The sequence below is a fragment of the Pan paniscus genome, chromosome 12 (assembly GCF_029289425.2).
Source record: "Pan paniscus chromosome 12, NHGRI_mPanPan1-v2.0_pri, whole genome shotgun sequence".
NCBI lineage: Eukaryota > Metazoa > Chordata > Mammalia > Primates > Hominidae > Pan > Pan paniscus.
The window spans coordinates 41176560-41195790 of NC_073261.2; the positions used below are offsets into that span (position 1 = coordinate 41176560).

Below are 19231 nucleotides of genomic sequence, written 5' to 3' on the forward strand. Positions count from 1 at the left end.
AAATCACAGGCTCTGTTCTTGAGCCATGTGTGCTCATTTCTCATCATGGCCACTGGCCCTAGCCCCTGCAGACAGGGTACAGGAGCCCAACAAGAGGGAGTTAATAGCCCCAGCTAACAGGTACCTTCACTTGGAACTTTGTCAGTAATAAAGGTATGCTGTGAATTACAGAATGGACTGCCAATCTGTTCTTGGTGACAGGACTCTGAAGAAAGCATCCAAGTGGATGGCAGTCCTTATCAATGAATTATCCATCTCCAGGATCCAACTAAAGTGGTAACATTCAATTTTTCCATCAAGTCCACTGTTTTAAAGAAGCACAGGTGTGGAGAAAACTGCTTGAGCAGCTAGAATAAAGAATATGGAGGCTGGGTGCAGCGGCTCACGCCTGTAATCCCAACACTTTGGGAGGCCACGGCAGGTAGATCACTTGAGGTCAGGAGTTCGAAACCAGCCTGGCCTACATGGTGAAACCCCTTCTCTACTAAAAAAAAATACAAAAATTAGCAGGCTTGTAATCCAAGCTACTTGGGAGGCTGAGGTGGGAGGATCGCTTGAACCTGGGAGGCAGAGGCTGCAGCGAGCCAAGATTACACCACTGTACTCCAGACTGGGTAACAGAGTGAGACTCTGTATTGAAAAAAAAAAAAAAGGAATGTGGGCTGACAAGCATTTCTGCTTGCTGCCCCGGAAGTCTTCTATGAACAGGCCGGGAGTGTAGATGCACACAACAATCTATCTGCACATGAGTCCATCATTTCAAGATACAGGCTTTAGTTGACAATTGGCCATACAGAAGTATGGTATTGCTACAGCCGGAAGACAAAGGCTTTTAATATACAGTTCACTCACCACCTTCAACTCTAGGCCTGCTCAGCACTGAGAGAGAAAAAGCAACGTAAATTATGCTGCAAGAGGGCTTTATTTTTCTTTTGAAAAATATCTTTATTCTTTTTCAAGTTCTAAAAGCAATATACATTTATTATTTTAAAACAACTTGAAACTAAAATTGTATTATTTTAAAACAACTTGAAACTAGAATTTCAATTTAGAAAATAAAAATTCTAACTAGAAAAAATTCTAACTAATCCTCCTAATTCTCCTAATCTCATTCCACTTCTAGGTAGTTTTCCCTTTTCTATCTCTAAATGTGTTGTTTAAAATATGAAACGCTTCACAAATGTGTGCATCATTCTTGCACAGGAGCCATGCTACTCTTCTCTGTACTGTTCCAATTTTAGTTTATGTGCTGTCAAAGAGAGCCCCAGGTAGTTTTCTGTGTATAGACTAAAGAAAAAAAAAAAAACAACTAAGTAATACCTTCTACAAGTATTTTCTCTGCTTATTAAAAAAAAAATTTTAAATGAGGTATAATTTCTGCCCATTGGATTAATTTAAATTTTTAAAAAGTTGGCAAGGGTATCACTCCCATACTATTCATTACAGTGTAATTTCACAAAGCCTTTTTTTGGATGGTATTTTGGCAGAATTTATTAAAATTTAAAATGCTAGCTGGGCGTGGTGCACGTGCCTACAGTTCCAACTACTTGGTAGGCTGAAGTGGGAGGTTTGCTTAAGCCCAGGAGTTCAAGTCCAGCCTGGGCAACATAGTAAGACCCCGCCTCTACAAAATAAAATAAAATAAAATGCACAAATACTATCAGACCCAGTAAATCTACTACTAGCAATCTATGCTGGAGAAAGACTAGTTTGGGCACACAAAGGTGTGTTCAAGTATGTTCTTTTTTTCTTCTTAACATGCCTACCAACATGGGAATGCTTACAAGGTACATCTCTACTATGGAATACCACACAGTGGCTAATTAGAATGAGGTAAGCGCGTATGTACTGACATCGAAAGGTCTCTGAGATACCCTATTAAGTGGGGGGGGGGGAAGCAAGTTATCAAATAGAAATAACAGAATCCTCTTTGTGTTAAAAAATCCACAAAATAATACATAGTAGTTGTATATGTATATATTCAAACCAGCCAGGAAGAACACACACCAAATAGCAGTGAGTGAAGTGGAGCTAGGCAGAGAGGGGAAAAGAAAATCAAGGAAGAATTTCATTTTACTTGTACTGTTTGATTTTTTTTACTTCCATTAGCAAGCATCTCTTTATTAAATATAAAAAGAATAATGAAATAAATCTTTCATTCAGTTGATATATTTGAGTGTGGCATGAGGTAGGGATCTAACTCCCCCTTCCAAACCGCCCCTCCCTGTATAGTTTGAGTCGTTTAGGAGATTTCCCTTGCGTTCTTTTCATCTATTATCACATCATTATCACTTGCTGTGGCTTTTATAGGATGCTTCAACATCGTTTTCAATACTGTTAAAGGTATCTTTTAAGTTTTTTAAACTTCTTTTTAATCTATTTAGAATTTATTTTCTTCCCTTCTTCCCTTCCTTCCTTTTCTTTCTTTCTTTCCTTTTTTTTTTCTTTTTTCTTTTTTTGAGATAGGGTCTCACTCTGTCACCCAGGCTGGAGTGCAGTGGTGTGAACATGGCTCACTGCAGCCTCGACCTCCTGGGCTCAAGTGTTCCTCCCACCTCAGCCTCCTGAGTAGCTGTGACTACAGGCACACACCACCACGCCTGGCTAATTTTTAAATTTTTTTTGTAGAGACAGGGTCTTGCTATGTTGCTCAGGCTGGACTTGAACTCCTGGCCTCAAGTGATCCTTCCACCTTGGCCTCCCACAGTGCTGGAATTATGGGCGTGAGCCACCATGTCTGGTTGGAATATATTTTCTTCTATGGTATACATTTTCCATTTAGCTGAGTCTGATGTATCCATAATCTGAACATGCATTTCAACTAATCTTGGTTATCTACCAAAGAATTAAGATCTTTAAAAATATGACAGTGAGTTTGGCAACTCATCTGTGACAGAGCCATGCAATGTTCTGGTCATGTTCTGGTGTTAAGATACACATAATACCTCAGAAATAAGTTATAGCTTCCCAATGTTAGAAATGCTATTAAAATTGACTGAACAGAGAAACTATGGAGAATAAACTTTAACCTTTCATAAGAGTTAGGAGGTACTGGGCGGGCACGGTGGCTCACGCCTGTAATCCCAGTACTTTGAGAGGCCAAGGCGGGCGGATCACGAGGTCAGGAGATCAAGACCATCCTGGCTAACATGGTGAAACCCCGTCTCTACCAAAAAAATACAAAAAATTAGCCGGGCGTGGTGGCGGGTGCCTGTAGTCCCAGCTACTTGGGAGGCTGAGGCAGGAGAATGGTGTGAACCCAGGAGGTGGAGCTTGCAGTGAGCCTAGATGGCACCACTGCACTCCAGCCTGGGCGAAAGAGCGAGACTCTGTCTCAAAAAAAAGGAAAAAGAGTTCGGAGGTACTTTAGGTTCAAATAGGCCTTTAGAGTCAGTGTTTATCTCTCAATTGAACCTTACAGTACCTTATGTGCCTCACCATTACAATAAGGGACTAGAGCTCCCAAGCCCCGTGGCCTGCTCTAATATTCTAATATGATCAACTTATCTTGCACAGAATGAAGCTGTACTCCTACCTTTTTGGAGTGATAAAATCTGCCTAACACTGTATATAAAAATTAACTCAGAATTGATCAAAGACCTCTAAGAACTGAAATTATAAATATCTTAGAATAAATTAAAGACATATTTTTTATGACCTAGGGCTAGGCAGTGGTTGCTTAGATATGACACCTAAAGCACAAATGATAACAGAAAATATAGCTAAATTAGACTTCATCAAAATTAAAAACTTTTGTGCTTCAAAGAATACTACAAAGAAAGTGAAAAGACAACCCACAGAATGAGAGAAAATATTTGCAAATAATGTATTTAATAAGGATCTAGTACCCAGAATACATAAAGAAAGAGCTCTTGCAACTCAACAATAAAAAGACAAATAACTCAATTTTAAAAGGTCAAAAGAGCCCGGGCATGGTGGCTCATGCCTGTAATCCCAGCACTTTGGGGGGGCCAAGGCAGGCAGATCACTTGAGGTCAGGATTAGAGACCAGCCTGGCCAACATGGTGAAACCCCATCTCTACTAAAAATACAAAACATTAACTGGGCATGGTGACCTGTGCCTGTAGTCCCAGCTATTCAGAAGGCTAAGGCAGGAGAATCACTTGAATTTGCAAGGTGGAGGTTACAGTGAGCTGAGATCGCACCACTGCACTTCAGCCTGGGTGACAGTGAGACTCCATCTCAAAAAAATAAAATAAATAAATAAATAAAATAAAAAGTCAAAAGACTTGAATAGACATTTCTCAGAGAAGACTTAACAATGGCCAATAAATACATTAAAGGGTACCCAACATCATTAGCCATCAGGAAAAGGTAAACCAAACTACAATGACATACCACTTCACATCCATTAGGATAGCTATAGTCAAAAGGACAGAAAATAATGCCAAGTGTTGATGAGGATGCAGAGAAACCGGAACCCTCATACACTGCTGATGGCAATGTAAAATGGTGTAGCCATTTTGGAAAACAGGCTGGCAGCTCCTCAAATGGTTAAACATAAAGTGACCACGCAACCCAGCAATTCCACTCCTAGATATACAGTTGACCCTTGAACAAAACAGGTTTGAACTTTGTAGATCCACTTACATGTGAATTTATTTCAATAGATATATTGGAACATTTTTTGGAGATTTGTGACAATTTGGAAAAACTTGTAAACTATGTAGCCTAGAAATGCTGAAAAAATTAAGAAAAAGATATGTCATGAATGCATCAAATCTACGTAGATACTAGTCTGTTTTATCATTTACTACCACAAATATCCATAAATCTATCATAAAACATTAAAATTTATCAAAACTTTTGCACACACAGACTGTACATGGCACCATTTATAGTCAGAGAAATGTAAACAAACATAAAGATGCAATATAATCACTGCATAAAATGAAATACAGTGCATACTGTATGACTGTAATAATTTTTTTGTTTTTGTTTTTGTTTTCTTGAGACGAAGTCTCTCTCTGTAGCCCAGGCTAGAGTGCAGTAGTGCGATCTCGGCTCACTGCAACCTCCACCTTCCAGGTTCAAGCGAATTCTTGTGCCTCGGCCTCCTGAGTAGCTGGAATTACAGGCGCACACCACTGCACCAGCTAATTTTTTGTATTTTTTAGTAGAGACGGGGTTTCACCATGTTGACCAGGCTGGACTTGAACTCCCGACCTCAGGTAATCCACCTGCCTCAGCCTCCCAAAATGCTAGGATTACAGGCGTGAGCCACCGCGCCTGGCCACTACTGTAATAATTTCATAGCCACCTCCTGTTGCTATTGCCGTGAACTCAAGTGTCGCAGGTAACTCAAGTGTCGCAGGTATCCAACAGCTAGATGCTAGTGATCTCTATGTGAGCTGCTCATCTCTCCAGTAAACTGCTTATTCCAGTAAAAAGTGATCTCTTGCGGTTCTCATGTAGTTTTCACCGTGTTTAGTGCAATACCATAAACCCTGAATAATACCATGAGCCCCATATGAAGTGCCACTAGTGATGCTGAAAGTGCTCCCAAGAAAAGAGAAGAGTCCTGATATTACAGGAAAAAGTTGAATTGCTTGATATGTACCAGAAATTGAGGTCTGCAGCTGTGTAGTTGCCTGTCATTTCAGACAGATAATTCCTCTTGTAGACAGACAATGTAAACTTATGGTATTAATACAGTATTTTCTCTTCCTTATGGTTTTCATAATAACATTTCCTTTTCTTTAGCTTACTTTATTGTAAGAATACAGTATATAATACGTATAGCCTACAAAATAAGTTGTTAATCGACAGTAGGCTATTAGTAGTTAAGTTTTGTGGAGCCAAAAGTTATACATGGATTTTCGACTGCATGAGGGGTTGGCGTCCTAACTCCTGCACAGTTCAAAGGTCAACTGTATACCCAATATAACTGAAACCATATGTCCTTACAAAAACCTGTACAAGAATGCTCACAGCAGCACCACAATAGCCAAAAAGTGGAAACAACCCCAACGTCCACCAATGGATGAATGGACAAACAAAATGTGGGATATCCACACGATGGGATATTATCCAAAAATAAAATGGAATGAAGTACAGATACACGCTACAATATAGGTGAACCCTGAAAGCATTAGACTAAGTGAAAAAAGCTGGACATAAAAGGCCACATGTTGTATGACTCCATTCGACGAAATGCCTAGAATGTGCAACTCCATGGAGACAGAAAGTAGAGGAGTGGTTGTCAGGAGATAAAGGAGAGGGACTGCTAGCAGCTAAGGGTTTTTTCTGGAATTAGAGAGTGGTGATGGTTGCACAACTCCGTGAGTATACTAAAGCCACTGAATTGCATACTTTAATAAGAGGATGAATTTCATGGTATGTGATTTATATCTCAATAAAATAAATAAGATATTTTTCAGCTATTAGAGAAATAAAAAAATTATCTTGTATGATATTTCTGGAAATAAACCTGAATCTTTATATCCAACTGGCATACCCCAACAATGACTCCCAACCCTGGCAGCCCATTAGAATCACTCGGGGAGCTTTTAAAAACATACAGACGCTTGGACCTCCTTCCTAGAGATTATGATTTAATTGGTCTGGGGTGGAGTTTGGGGACTGGTGTTTTCAAAACCTCCCCAGTTGACTCTAATGTGCAGCCTGAGTTGAGAACCACTGCCCTAGAATTTGAGCTTTTAAAAGAGTCCCTGGTGTTGGTTTAGATATCTGTTATTTTATCCTTTCTCATAAACATGAGACAAACAAAATTTTAAATGGCTCATGGTTTCTGGCTGTTAGAACTCAGTAGAACTGGGATTTTATTTTATTGTCTCTTCCACATTTTTTTTAAGATCAGCAGATTGCCATTTTATAGACAGAGAATCTTAAATGCAAAATGGCTAAGAGACATACTGAGATCACCATTGTGAGCTGGGCAGGGATTGAATTACAGTTTCTTCCTTGGGAAGGAAACTGAGTTCTTTTTCTAGTTACTCCAGCCTGAACCATCATGGACATTAGGGACACCCTCTCAGCACAGGTGGTAGGACAGGCAGCATCTTGGCACTGGCAGAGACAGAAAGCCTGGGTGGAGCCTCACAGTCTGGGAAAACTATAAACTCTCAAGTCCACCTTCAGATTTGATGAAATGGAGCCTCCTCCTACCCCCACAAAAAACCTTTTTTCTTTACAGGGTTGGGAAGATGAGGTTTACATCACCTACTTATCTCTGGGAAGCCATCCCAAAGTGCTCACTTATCTAGATCACTACTGGTCTCATTTTCTTTTTTCTTTTCATTTTGGAGAAAGGGTCTCATTCTGTCACCCAGGCTAGAGTGTAGTGTCACAAACAGAGCTTACTGCAGCCTCAACCTCTTGGGCTCACGCGATCTTCCTGCCTCAGCCTCCAGAGTAGCTAGGACCACAGGCGTGTGCCACCACACCCAGCTAATTTTTTGTAGAGACGGGATCTCACTTTGTTGCCCAGGCTTGTCTCAAACCCCTGGGCTCATTTTTATTACCTTCCCCAAAGCTGCCGAAGTCTGTCAGTTGGGTCTGCATTAGGCTCCCCATTCATTCTGGAGCCCCACGGCCACTTCTAAATGGCAAAGTCATGGCCAGCGAGGGCTGCTCATTTGTTTAGCTTTGGGAGTCTGTCTGGGCCTGAAACCAGCCCCTGCCTGTGGAAAATGCTCAGAACAGAGGACACTCCAGGCCTCTGGGACCAGAAGTGAGGGAGCCATGGACACCTCTCCCTGAGCTCTGGCTCTGCACCCCCTTCCCTACTTGCCAGCTCAAGGAGTGCACATGAGATGGTGGTGTTTGGGCTCTAATTGTGTTGAGTAATTGCTCAATGATTTTCTATGTAGTTCCCTGGCTCCCCTATCCCACTTTCTCACTCAGCTGTTTTATAAACTGAATTCTAATCTGGGTTTCTTCACAATGTCGCCTTTCACTGAAAGCTAATAAAACCCCAAATGGGAAATTCAGAAGTCGCAGCAATACCACATGACTAACTGAAGGTTGTTGGTCAACTTGATTTGGTTTTCAAGCTTGTAGACCATCTGAGGACTTCAGTCTCCCACCCAACTTTGTAGCAATAAAGGTCTTTGTCTTTCCTTGCACTGAACGTGAGTCCTGAACCTTTCTGAGGAGTCCTGCAGACAGCCTCACATGGCCCAGACAGCCCACTGGACCCCTCCTCTGCCACCTCTACTTCCTCACTCAGGCACCCAGCACTGCTCATTGAAGTAAGTTACCCCTATGAGGCCACAGGCAGACTCTCTTCTAGAACCCTGCTTTGCACCTGCCACCTGGCCAGCTGAGCCCAACCCTGGCCACTCTGCACAACCAGGAGGCTGCTCAAACTCTCAGCAGAGGAAACATTTTCAGTAACGAGCAAAATCTCAAATCTCCAACACAAAAATCAGATGAATCTGTAAGAAGAACAAAGGTGTTTTGCTGCATCCTAAAAGGCATGGTGACGATTGACAGTTGTCTTATATCAGCCACATCAGCTAATATTTTATTTTTGAATTTTGTTTTGATTGCAGAGAACCAAAAAAAATCTTAATTTCCACAGATAAGTGGTAGCAAATGCTAATTAATGGACTTTTAGTAGACTGCCTTTTGATCCTAGGATAGCCTTTAGTTACATCAGTGTTTGTTGGTGTTTCTTTCATCACTGTCCCACAAGGAGCCTTAGCAGACATTTTGCCTATTTGTACCGCCCCACTCCCGAAATATATATATATTTTTTGAGACAGAGTTTCGCTCTTGTTGCCCAGGCTAGAGTGCAGTGGTGCCCTGCAACCTCTGCCTCCCGGGTTCAAGTGATTCTCCTGCCTCAGCCTCCCAAATAGCTGGGATTACAGGCGTGTGCCACCGCACCCGGCTAATTTTTGTATTTTTAGTACAGACTGGGTTTTACCGTGTCGGCCAGGCTGGTCTCAAACTCCTGACCTCAGGTGATCTACCTTCCTCGGCCCTGCAAAGTGCTGGGATTAATACATATTAATACATATACAATCACATACTGTTTTAGTATCACAAAGGAAAAAGAAGAGGAGGACTCACTTAGGCTGGGGGCGGTAAGTGGAAACTGTCCAAGTGAGAAGTGAGGTAACACCAACCTAGGCAGAGAAACCTGCAGGCAAGGCCCTGAAACCGTGGAGTTTGGACGGCCTGCGGCAGGTTGGTGTGGCTGGGGAGTGCCGGGGGCTGAGGAAGAGGCTTGCTCCTCCTCCCCATCCAGGCAGGCAGCAGCAGTCACTGCAGTCAGGGGAAGGGGTTGGGTAGTGGGAATGCCTCACTTACTGGGTGACATAAAGCAAGGCAGGAATGCTTTCTCAGGTTTGGTTTCCCATGTATAAATTCAGAATAACATCACCTACCCAATATAGAGGTGATTATTAAATGCACTATCCTCTAGAAGCTGTGGTTATTAACCTTGACTACACATTGGAATCACCTGGAACCTTATAAAGTCCGGGCTGGGTGTGGTGGCTTGCACCTGTAATCCCAGCACTTTAGGAGGTCAAGGTGGGAGCATCACTTGGGGTCAAAAGTTTAATACCAGCCTGGGCAACATAGTGAGACCCTGTCTCTTTAAAAAAAAAAAAACAAGTCCCGATGGCTGGGACCTACCACCAGGCCCGGCCTGGACATTCCAAATCATCCAAGCTCCCCAGGTAATTCCAATGTGCTGCTGGGCTGAGAATCACTGCTGCACAGCACCTGGCACAGGTAAATGTTCAGAATAACATGTGCTGGGTGCAGTGGCCTGCGCCTATAGTCCTAGCTACTCAGGATGTTGAGGTGGGAGGATCCCTTGAGCCCAGGAGTTTGAGTCCAGCCTAAGCAATATAGCGAAGTTTGTCTTTAAGAGAAGAAGAATGACATTGTTTATGTGGGCACAAAAGCCTCAAATGAATCATAAACTATTCAGGGATACACTTGCCCCTGGCATCTGAACTCCTGTCCCGAGTTTAGGAATCCCTGCTTCTCGTATGAGTCCTGGCAGGACGCAGGGTTCACCTCCCACTCTGGAAGCTGGAAATGCCAGCAACATCAACAGCACAGTGTCCTCGCCACTCTGGTTTTGTGACTATTGTGGGTGCAGACTGGGCTGCTGCCTGGTCTCCATGGTTTGAGTCCACAGCCATCCCAGCAAGACTGGGAACCACCCCAATGTCCTTTAAAGAAATCCTTTTTCTGATCTCAGTCAGCTGATACCTACTGCTCAAAACTAAGAATGCTACTGATAAAAATATTCAGAGTAGGACTCTTTTTATGGTTTTTAAGAAAGAAAATAGGGCCAGGTATGGTGGCTCACACCTGTAATCCCAGCACTTTGGGAGGCCGAGGCAGGAGGATGGCTTGAGCCCAGGATTATGAGACCAGTCTGGGCAACATGGCGAGACCCCATCTCTACAAAAAATACAAAAATTGGCCGGGGGTGGTGGCGTGCCCCTCTAGTCCCAGCTACTCGGGAGGCTGCAGTGAGAGGATCTCCTGAGCCTGGGAGGTTGAGGCTGCAGTGAGCCATGATCCCATCACTGCACTCTAGCTTGGGCAACAGAGTGAGACCCTGTCTCAAAAAAAGAAAGAAGGAAAAAAAGAAAAGAAAGGAAACCAAAAAGCAAGCAAAAAGCAAGCAAGCAAGAAAATCGGTCTTCATATGTAATGAGATCTTATTTATTGATTTATTTTTGAGACAGTGTCTCCTCGCTCTGTCACCCAGCATGAAGTGCAGTGGCACAATCACAACTCACTGCACCCTTGACCTTTTGGGCTCCAGTGATCCTCTTGCCTCAGCCTCCCAAAGTGTTGCAATTACAGGCATAAGCCACCACGTCCCATGCACGCTAACATTTCTTGAGCACTGACTGTGCCAGGTGCTGGTTCTTTTCACCTACCAACTCATTCAGTCTCCATGACAACCCTATTAGGTCTAGACTGTTATTATCCTGACTTTACAGATGAGAAAACGTAGGCAGAGAAAAGGGTAGGTAACTTGCTCAAGGTTACAAGGTTTGTAGGTAGTGGAGGTAGTTGGTGAACCCAGATGATCTTGCTTCAAAGCCCACAGTCCCAGCCACTACGCCATAGGGCAAATGCTGTGAAAAAGGACTGTAGGGAGACGAACTGTCCACACCTGTTACCTCGGGGGTGGGACTGGGGGTGGAGCTGAAAGAGGCCTCTGATGTATTCCTTCTGTTTGCTTTGAACCTTTTGCAATAAGGACTACTCATGTATTATTTTCACACAAAGCAGTATTTTTGTGGTGATTAAACTTGAACCACTGTGCCTGCGAACTAAAAGCTTGCAACAGAGACTCCACAGCAGCTGCTGCCACCATCCAAGAACTTGAGGGGGATTCCGCTCTGAATCTCATGCCAGGGGTTTCCTCCTGATTCTTCTGTGAGAACCCACTCCTGGAGTGTTTACTGTGACATGGCACACACTGCTGGTTGCTGTAATCACACCAGCTATTTACCCTGGGCTCAAGGGCACCTGGGGGCACACAATTCTAGACACAAGTTTGGCTGGCTTAGTTGCAGGATCCCCATCATCCTCAGAAGATGCCCTGACCATGCTTTGGGTTTCCCTGACCATCTACCCTGCCTGCTTTTCCTACAATTTTCATTCTCCAAGGTCCAAATTCATATTTCTCCTGGCAGACTTGGTTTCTCCTCTTCTCTTGGCTCATTATCAGCCTGATTCTCCTGCCTCAGCCTCCCAAGTAGCTGGGATTACAGGCGTGCGCCACCACACCCGGCTAATTTTTGTATTTTTAGTAGAGATGGGGTTTTGCCATGTTGACCAGGCTGGTCTCGAACTCCTGGCCTCAAGTAATCCACCCGCCTTGGCCTCCCCAAAGTGCTGGGATTACAGGTGTGAGCCACCACTCCTGAATTCTGTAATTCCAACTTGGCAATGCCTTAGAGTCTGCCCACATCATTTCCTGAAGGTAATCCCTCCTGTTTCGGTGGGAAGGTGCTCTGTTTGGGGGACTTTTCTTATTCAGTTTATTCCCCCCTTCTCCTCTCTTCATTCACATGTCTTCAGCCCTCCACTCCCAGGGGGTCACCTTCCAGGGTTCTGCCCCACCCCTCTCCATCCCACAGCCCCTCTCCCATCTTTTCACATTAACCCTCCTACCACCTCAGCCACAGGAGGGCCTTTTTTTTTTTTAAACTTTTAAATACTAAAATAATTTCAGACTTATACAAAAGTTGCAAGAATAGTAAAATGAACTTCCACATACCCCTCACCTACATACCCCAAATGTTAACATTTAACTACACTTACTTTATCTCTCTCTCTATATATGCATTTTTCCCCAAACCATTTTAGAGTAAGATGCACACATGATGTCCCCTTTTGTCTAAATACTTCTGTGTGTATTTCCCAAAAAAGACATTTTCTTACAATACCAGTTTACCTAGTCATAAAATTGCCATCTTATTTATTTTAATTGCTTTTTATTTTTTAAGGCTAGTCAAGTGGAGCAGTGGTAGTGGAGAAGGAACAAAGAACAGAAAATTACCACTGGTAGAATACTATCATTCAATCCACAGACTTTATTCAAATGCTGCCAGTTGTCCTGATAATGCCCTCTATTTATTTACTTATTTATTTTTAAATATAGACATGAGGTCTCGCTTTGTTGCCTAGGCTGGTCTTGAACTCCTGGGTTCAAGCAATCCTGCCACCTTGGCCTCCCAAAGTGCTAAGATTACAGGCATGAGCCACTGCACCTGGCCCTAATAATGTCCTTTAGAGCAAGAAAAAAGAAAGAAAAATGCACGATCAGAATCCCACCCAGACTAAATATCACTTAGTTTAAACTTGCCAGCTTTGAGACCTGCCTGAGACTTTGGCTCCTCAGCTGTGGAAAGAGCCACGGATGGGGAACTGTTACTGTCTATGCAGATTGGACAAGTCACTTGGCCCTCTGTGCTCTACTCGCCATCACCCACGAGAATAAAAGGACAGGGAAGCCATGGGCATTTTAGCCTGAGTGCTCTACATAAATATCAAGCACAGCAAAGGTGGTCAGTCCGTGGAGTCACAACTAACAAAGCAACCTTTGGCTTCTCCCAGGTATCGATACAATTCATTCAAATGAAAAAATAAGAACTTAATTTTATTGAGTGATTACCCAATTAGATAAGACAGACAGAGAGGGCACAGTGGCTTATGCCTGTAATCCTGGTGCTTTATGAGGCTGAGGTGGGAGGATTGCTTGAGGCCATGAGTTCAAGACCAGCCTGGGCAACAAAAACTTGGCAGAGAAACAAAAATTTCTCTACAAAAAATTTTTTAAAAATTAGCCAAGGATGGTAGTGCATGCCTGTATCCCACTTACTCGGGAGGCTGAGGCAGGAGGATCGCTTGAGCCCAGGAGTTCAAGGTTGCAATGAGCTGTGATCACACCACTGCACTTCAGTGCAGTGCACTTTAAAAAAAAAAAAAAAAAAAATTAGTCAGGCCAGGTGCCACGGCTCACACGTGTAATGCCAGCACTCTGGGAGGCCGAGGCAGATGGATCACCTGAGGCCAGGAGTTCGAGACCAGCCTGAACAACATGCTGAAAACCCCATCTCTACTAAAAATACAAAAATCAGTTGGGCATACATGCCTGTAATGTCAACTACCCAGGAGGCTGAGGCATGAGAATCGCTTGAATCCAGGAGGCGGAGGTTGCAGTGAGCCAACATCACACCACTGCCTGGGCAACAGATCGGGACTCTGTCTCAAAAAAATAAATAAATAAAAAATAAAATTAGAGCTCTACATGTTTCACATGTATCATCTCATTTAATACATACTGTTTTCACTGCTAGCTCCATTTTGCAGATGACTAGACTGAGTTTGGGGGAAAGGGGCGGTAGCTGACTGATTTGCTCAAGCTCTTTCCAATGCTTAAATTCAGGATTAGAAATGAGGAGGATAGAAAACATGTAGTCATTTGCAAGATGACATATCTTCATTAGGGTGAAATAGGGTAGAAGGAAGCAGACCTCTGAATGGAGACCACTGCCCCTCAGCTAACTGTGGCTGTACCTGCCATCAGGCACAGGGCTACATAGCTGGAACACCCAGCCCTATGCAGCACAGAGTCCCCTTGTCAGAGGACAAATGGATTCTGGGACCATAGTGAAAACAAAAGTGCACCAAGTTCCATGCTGCAAAATGACTTCTCTTGGTGACCTGGAGTTAAATTTTTGTCCCCTCCCTATGAAAAGCTTTATCCTAGGGACCTGAAGATGAAGTTTCTTCCCTTTGTAGGAAGTTGGTCACATCCAATGAGGAAATAAAATAAACTTCTTTTTTTTTTTTTTGAGACAGAGTTTCACTCTTGTTGCCCAGGCTGGAGTGCAGTGGCAAAATCTCAGCTCACTGCAACCTCTGCCTTCCAGCTGCAAGTGATTCTCCTGCCTCAGCCTTCCGAGTAGCTGGGATTACAGGCACCTGCCACCACACCCACCTAATCTTTGTATTTTTAGCAGCGACAGAGTTTCACCATGTTGATCAGGCTGGTCTCGAACTCCTGACCTCATGATCTGCCCTCCTCAGCCTCCGAAAGTGCTGGGATTACAGGCATGAGTCACGTGCCTGGCCGAGGAAATCAACTTCTAAATGCACTAAACAGAGTAGTACAGAGCACACAGCATGCAAATACTAACTAACCCTATGAGAGGTGCCATCCCACTTCTATACCATTGCATAGTGCAGGGAGCTGAGGCCAGGCAGGGTTTGGTGATCTGGCCTGGGCTGGCACCAGATCAGGGTCTGTGAGATGTCACATAGCACCTGTGCCTAACAGAAGAAGCTGGCGGGACCAGAGGGTTTGAAACCAATGTTCTGTTAAGTGGTTCTACATCCCTCCCTTAGCCATGGGGCAACCTAACTCCTTCCTTGGGAGGAAGGCCATGCAGTGGGTTTGTGATCACCTCCCCAGGGTATGTGACAAGTAGGAAAGCTTTTCCCTATCCGTCCTCAGCATTGATACCGCCACTCGGCACTGGCAGCTTGGAAAGTGTTTCTATATTGTGTGCTGCGTTTCTCCAAATAAGTTATAAGGCTCTTAAAGACTAGTAGAGGTATGTTTCCTTTTCTTCCTTCTTTCTTAACACTTAAAATTGAAGGAGAAATTATAAAGATAACTCAGTTCACTGCACCAGAGTCATTAATGCTGGCAGCAGCCCTCGCCTCAGTTGCTAAGAGCCTAAGCCCCCATTTCCACTGAAGCTCTGCCACTCACCTTGGGAAGCCACTTAATATTTCTGAGCCTCAGGTATTGCGTCCATAAATGGGAATAATAACCTTTCCTACCTTAAAATGCCTGCAGCACTTACCACTCATATGTGGGTGTATATAACAACAGAACAGCTTAAGTCAGTGAAGTATTATGTACAAAGCTCTCAGTCCAGTAAGTTCCCAATAAATAGAAGATTCTACTATCTCTTTGGCTACTACTGTGACTGCTGCTGCTGTGATCCTTAAACACAATTTTGTAAAACTAAGAAACACAAAGGTTCCTTAGCATCTCAGCCTGTGCTTTTCATTCCCCCATGTTCCTAGGTCAGTCATCAGGTGCCAGAGGTTCCCAGGGTGTTGGCTGCCATATGGTAAGTGTCCATGAAGTCCATTCTCCCATCTCCACATCTACCACCAACTGGTTCCAAGTCAGCACCAGGTCCTGCCCTTTCCTGCAAACCAGCCACCCAAGGCTGGCCTCTGCAGAGGCCTATGGCGCTCATTACTCAGCCTCTCAAATTCCAAATGCAGATCCCTGGCCATCAGCACTCTGTTCTACGGCAACTTCCCACCTTGAAAATGTCCTTCGTCCCTCCAAGATCTCAAAGTCTACTCTCCTTGACCTAAGAGGTGAGCCCAGTCTTTTCAGTAAGGTGATCACACCCCAAGAGGCAAAATATTCTGTGGCCTCTTCAAAGGACAGTAAAGTACATCAGTGTGCCTGGGGCTATATGAAAGGAGCAGCAATGTAGTTCACTCCTTCAACAAGGACTTACTGAGTGCCTCAGGTATGTGGGACTATAAAGATAAAGAAGACAAGGTCTCTACCCTTAAGCAGGGGCTCCAAGAGGTGTACACAAAGATAAAAGCTGAAGGTCAGGACCAAAGATAAGTCCTAGCAGCCCTGAACTTGCTCATTCCCAGCTCACTGCAAGGTATTCCCACCCCTCCCTTCCAGAGGCTCCAAGTGCACAGAATGAATGAACCCCAAGTGGCTGTCCAGTGTCATTCCTCTGGGCTCACTCCCGGGCCCTGGGCTCCTCCAAACAATTGGAGGCAGGCCAAGTGGGCGCATTCTCATGTGCAAGGCTCGCAGCGCCCCTCTCAGCTGATTGTGTCCAGGCGGCCGGGGTCTCGGAGGCGCATGAATGCCCCTGAATGGGCCCTTTCAGCCTGATGGACAGGAGCTGAAAGCTGCACACACACAAAAGCCACTGGGCAGCCGGGAGGGCTCCAGCCCCGGGGTTTGCCCACGGGAAGGGAGGCCGTCCTTCCACAAAGAGCAGTGTGAAGACTTCTCCACTTTTCAATGGCATCCTCTGGCCGCCAACTGTACAGCACCCCCACCCCCACCCCTGATGGTGGTAACAGCAGCAGAGGATGGCACTACATGGAGAAGCCTTAGAGGGCTAGAGGCAGAAATTAAAATCCAACAAATAAATAACAGAATGCCCTTTTCTTTAAGAGCAGGATGGGGATCTGAGCCAAAGGCCCTGAAGGGCGCCTCCATGTGCCCATCATGTACATCTGTAAGCAGCATTCCTGACACCCACAGTGATCTTTAAGGACACAGACTGACCTGAGATTGTCTAACATGTCACCAAGAAAAATGATCTCAAAAGGACACGGCCAATATTTAAATCAGGAATGGAGAGTCCCAATTCTTGTGTCACTCACTTGGTATATTCCAGGAAAAAAAAAAAAAAAATCCCCGAAGCGACACTTGTATTTTTAAATAGGACCAGGAAGGGGAGAATCACCCATCTGGAATTCTTTTAATTGCTTTGGGGGGAAGGGCAGCCTCCATCAGTTGGAGGAGCAGAGAAGTCTATTTACACTGTTGCACACAAATATTTTAAGTTCACAGTCAGGTGGCTACTTTGGAAGGGACGATGCTCTGCTTCTGAGATCACATTACTTTAGAAACATCCCCCCATAAAGATAATTAAAGATAGTTCCTCCTCATAATGCAATACTATAAGGAGCAATTAAAATTAAATTAGCTTGTCATAATAAAAAAGATGGATTATGTTCTTAGGCTTCCCAACCCGGAGTTAGTAATTCATGGAGAGAAGCCTGTGACCAAGTAGCAGTTTTACTAAGGAAATATTAAACATTCAGACCACTTTTGTGAGTGGACCAAGATACCAGGGAGATACATACCCTGGCATAATTATTGCTTTTGTTTACATTTATTTTATTTTTTAAATAATGGAATGATTCAAACACATAATAAAGGACAGGGAAAAACACAACAAATAAAATCCATCATCCTAAATTCACAAATGTTAACATTTTGTTATGTTTGCTTCAAGACCAGGTTTTTCTAAACAAATAAAATGTTATGAAATCAGATGAAGCCTCCTTTTGCAGAGGCAACTGTACGTCCATATTTTTACAGGTTTGCCATTCTTGATGTGACATAAACAGAATGTAACATTGTTTTAACTTTTTATTTCAAAATGATTATAGATTCATAGGAAGTTGGAAAAAAAGTGTACAGGGAGGTTCCAAGCATCTAGCCTAGCCTCCCCCGATGTTAACGTCTTGCATAGCTAACTAGCATGCTATCAAAACTAGGATATTGAGATTGGCGCACTCCACAGAACTTACTCAGATTTCACCAGTTTTACAAACACTCGTGTGTGTGTGTGTATGTGTAGCCCTATGTAATTTTGTCACATGTGTAGCTTTGTGTAACAACCACAATCAAAATACTAAACTGTACCATTACCACCAGATTCTCTCATGCTACCCCTTTTGAGCAACACCTATCCCTTATTCCCCTCATCCCTAGCACCTGGCAACCACTCATCTGTTCCCCCTCGCTATAATTTTGTCATTTCACGAATGTTATATAAATGGCAAATGCAGTATATAACCTTTGGAGACTGACTTTTTCGTTCAGCATCATTTCCTTGAGGCTCGCCTATATTGTTGCATGTGATCAATAATTTTTTCTTTTTTATTGCTGTATTCCATGGTATAGATATACCACAGTTTGGTCAACCATACACCACTGAAGAACATCTGGATAGTTTCCAGATTGAGGCTATTTTGAATGAAGGTGTTATGAACATTCACATGTATAAGTTTCCTTGTGAACATAAGAGAAAGGCCCTAGAAGAGCCAAAACTATTTTGAAAAAGAATAAAGGAATCTCTCTTCCCAGTGTTAAGGCTTACTATATAGCTCCAGTAACTGTGACAGCATGGTCTTGGTAGAGGGCTAGACATGGAGATCAATGGAACACAATAGAGAACACAAATTGCCTACTTGCTTTTTTACAAAGGTGTAAAAACAATTCAATGGTGAGAGGTAGTCCTTTCAACAAAGTGTGCTACAGCAAGTGGACATCCACAGGAGGGGGAAAAAAAATCAACCTCAACCTAAACATTACACCTTATATGAAAAGTAACTCAAAATGGATCTTAAATGTAAGACTTAAGACTTCAATGTAAAACACAAAACTATACAACTTTTAGCAAGAAACACAGGGCACATGAGGACATCTGAGTTCTATAATTCTGGGTACACCAGGAAGAGTCTCTTTCCTTAACATCTCCCCATCTAGTCTGTCCCAGATGACTGAAATTCCGCTATTAGACAGTCATACCTTTGGCTTAAAGGCTCATCCAGAAAATTCTTCTGGGAGAGATAAGAAATGAGAGCTTTGAATCTTGGGGTGAATCAGAGTATCAGGTCTTCTTTAGCTGACAGCTGAGAGGAGGATCTAAAAGGAAGTGAAATGAAAAGGGCACTTGGAGAATGAATGAGGGTGGGAGGGGTAAGAGGAAAAAGATGACGTTCTGACAAGTTCCACCTACTTGACAACAATAAGGTCAGTTCTTCCAAAATGTGTATCTGGTGCTGCATCTTAGTCAGGGCTGGGGGCAGGGGATGGAGTATGTTCACCAAACTACACTCAGCCAACATGTGCAGACATTTATACATGGTATCCACCAACTCACATGCAAAG

General features: G+C 43.5%; 1 protein-coding gene and 1 non-coding gene across 3 annotated transcripts in view; both read right to left on the minus strand.

Moving 5' to 3' along the window:
• The window catches only part of TCF7L1 (transcription factor 7 like 1), a 176382-nt gene that overhangs the window by 103628 nt on the left and 53523 nt on the right, over nt 1-19231 (minus strand). The gene's annotated exons all lie outside the window — the stretch shown is intronic.
• Nucleotides 1159-1265, minus strand: LOC112438931 (U6 spliceosomal RNA). The gene has a single exon (XR_003027249.1). It is a non-coding gene; the product is annotated as a U6 spliceosomal RNA (small nuclear RNA).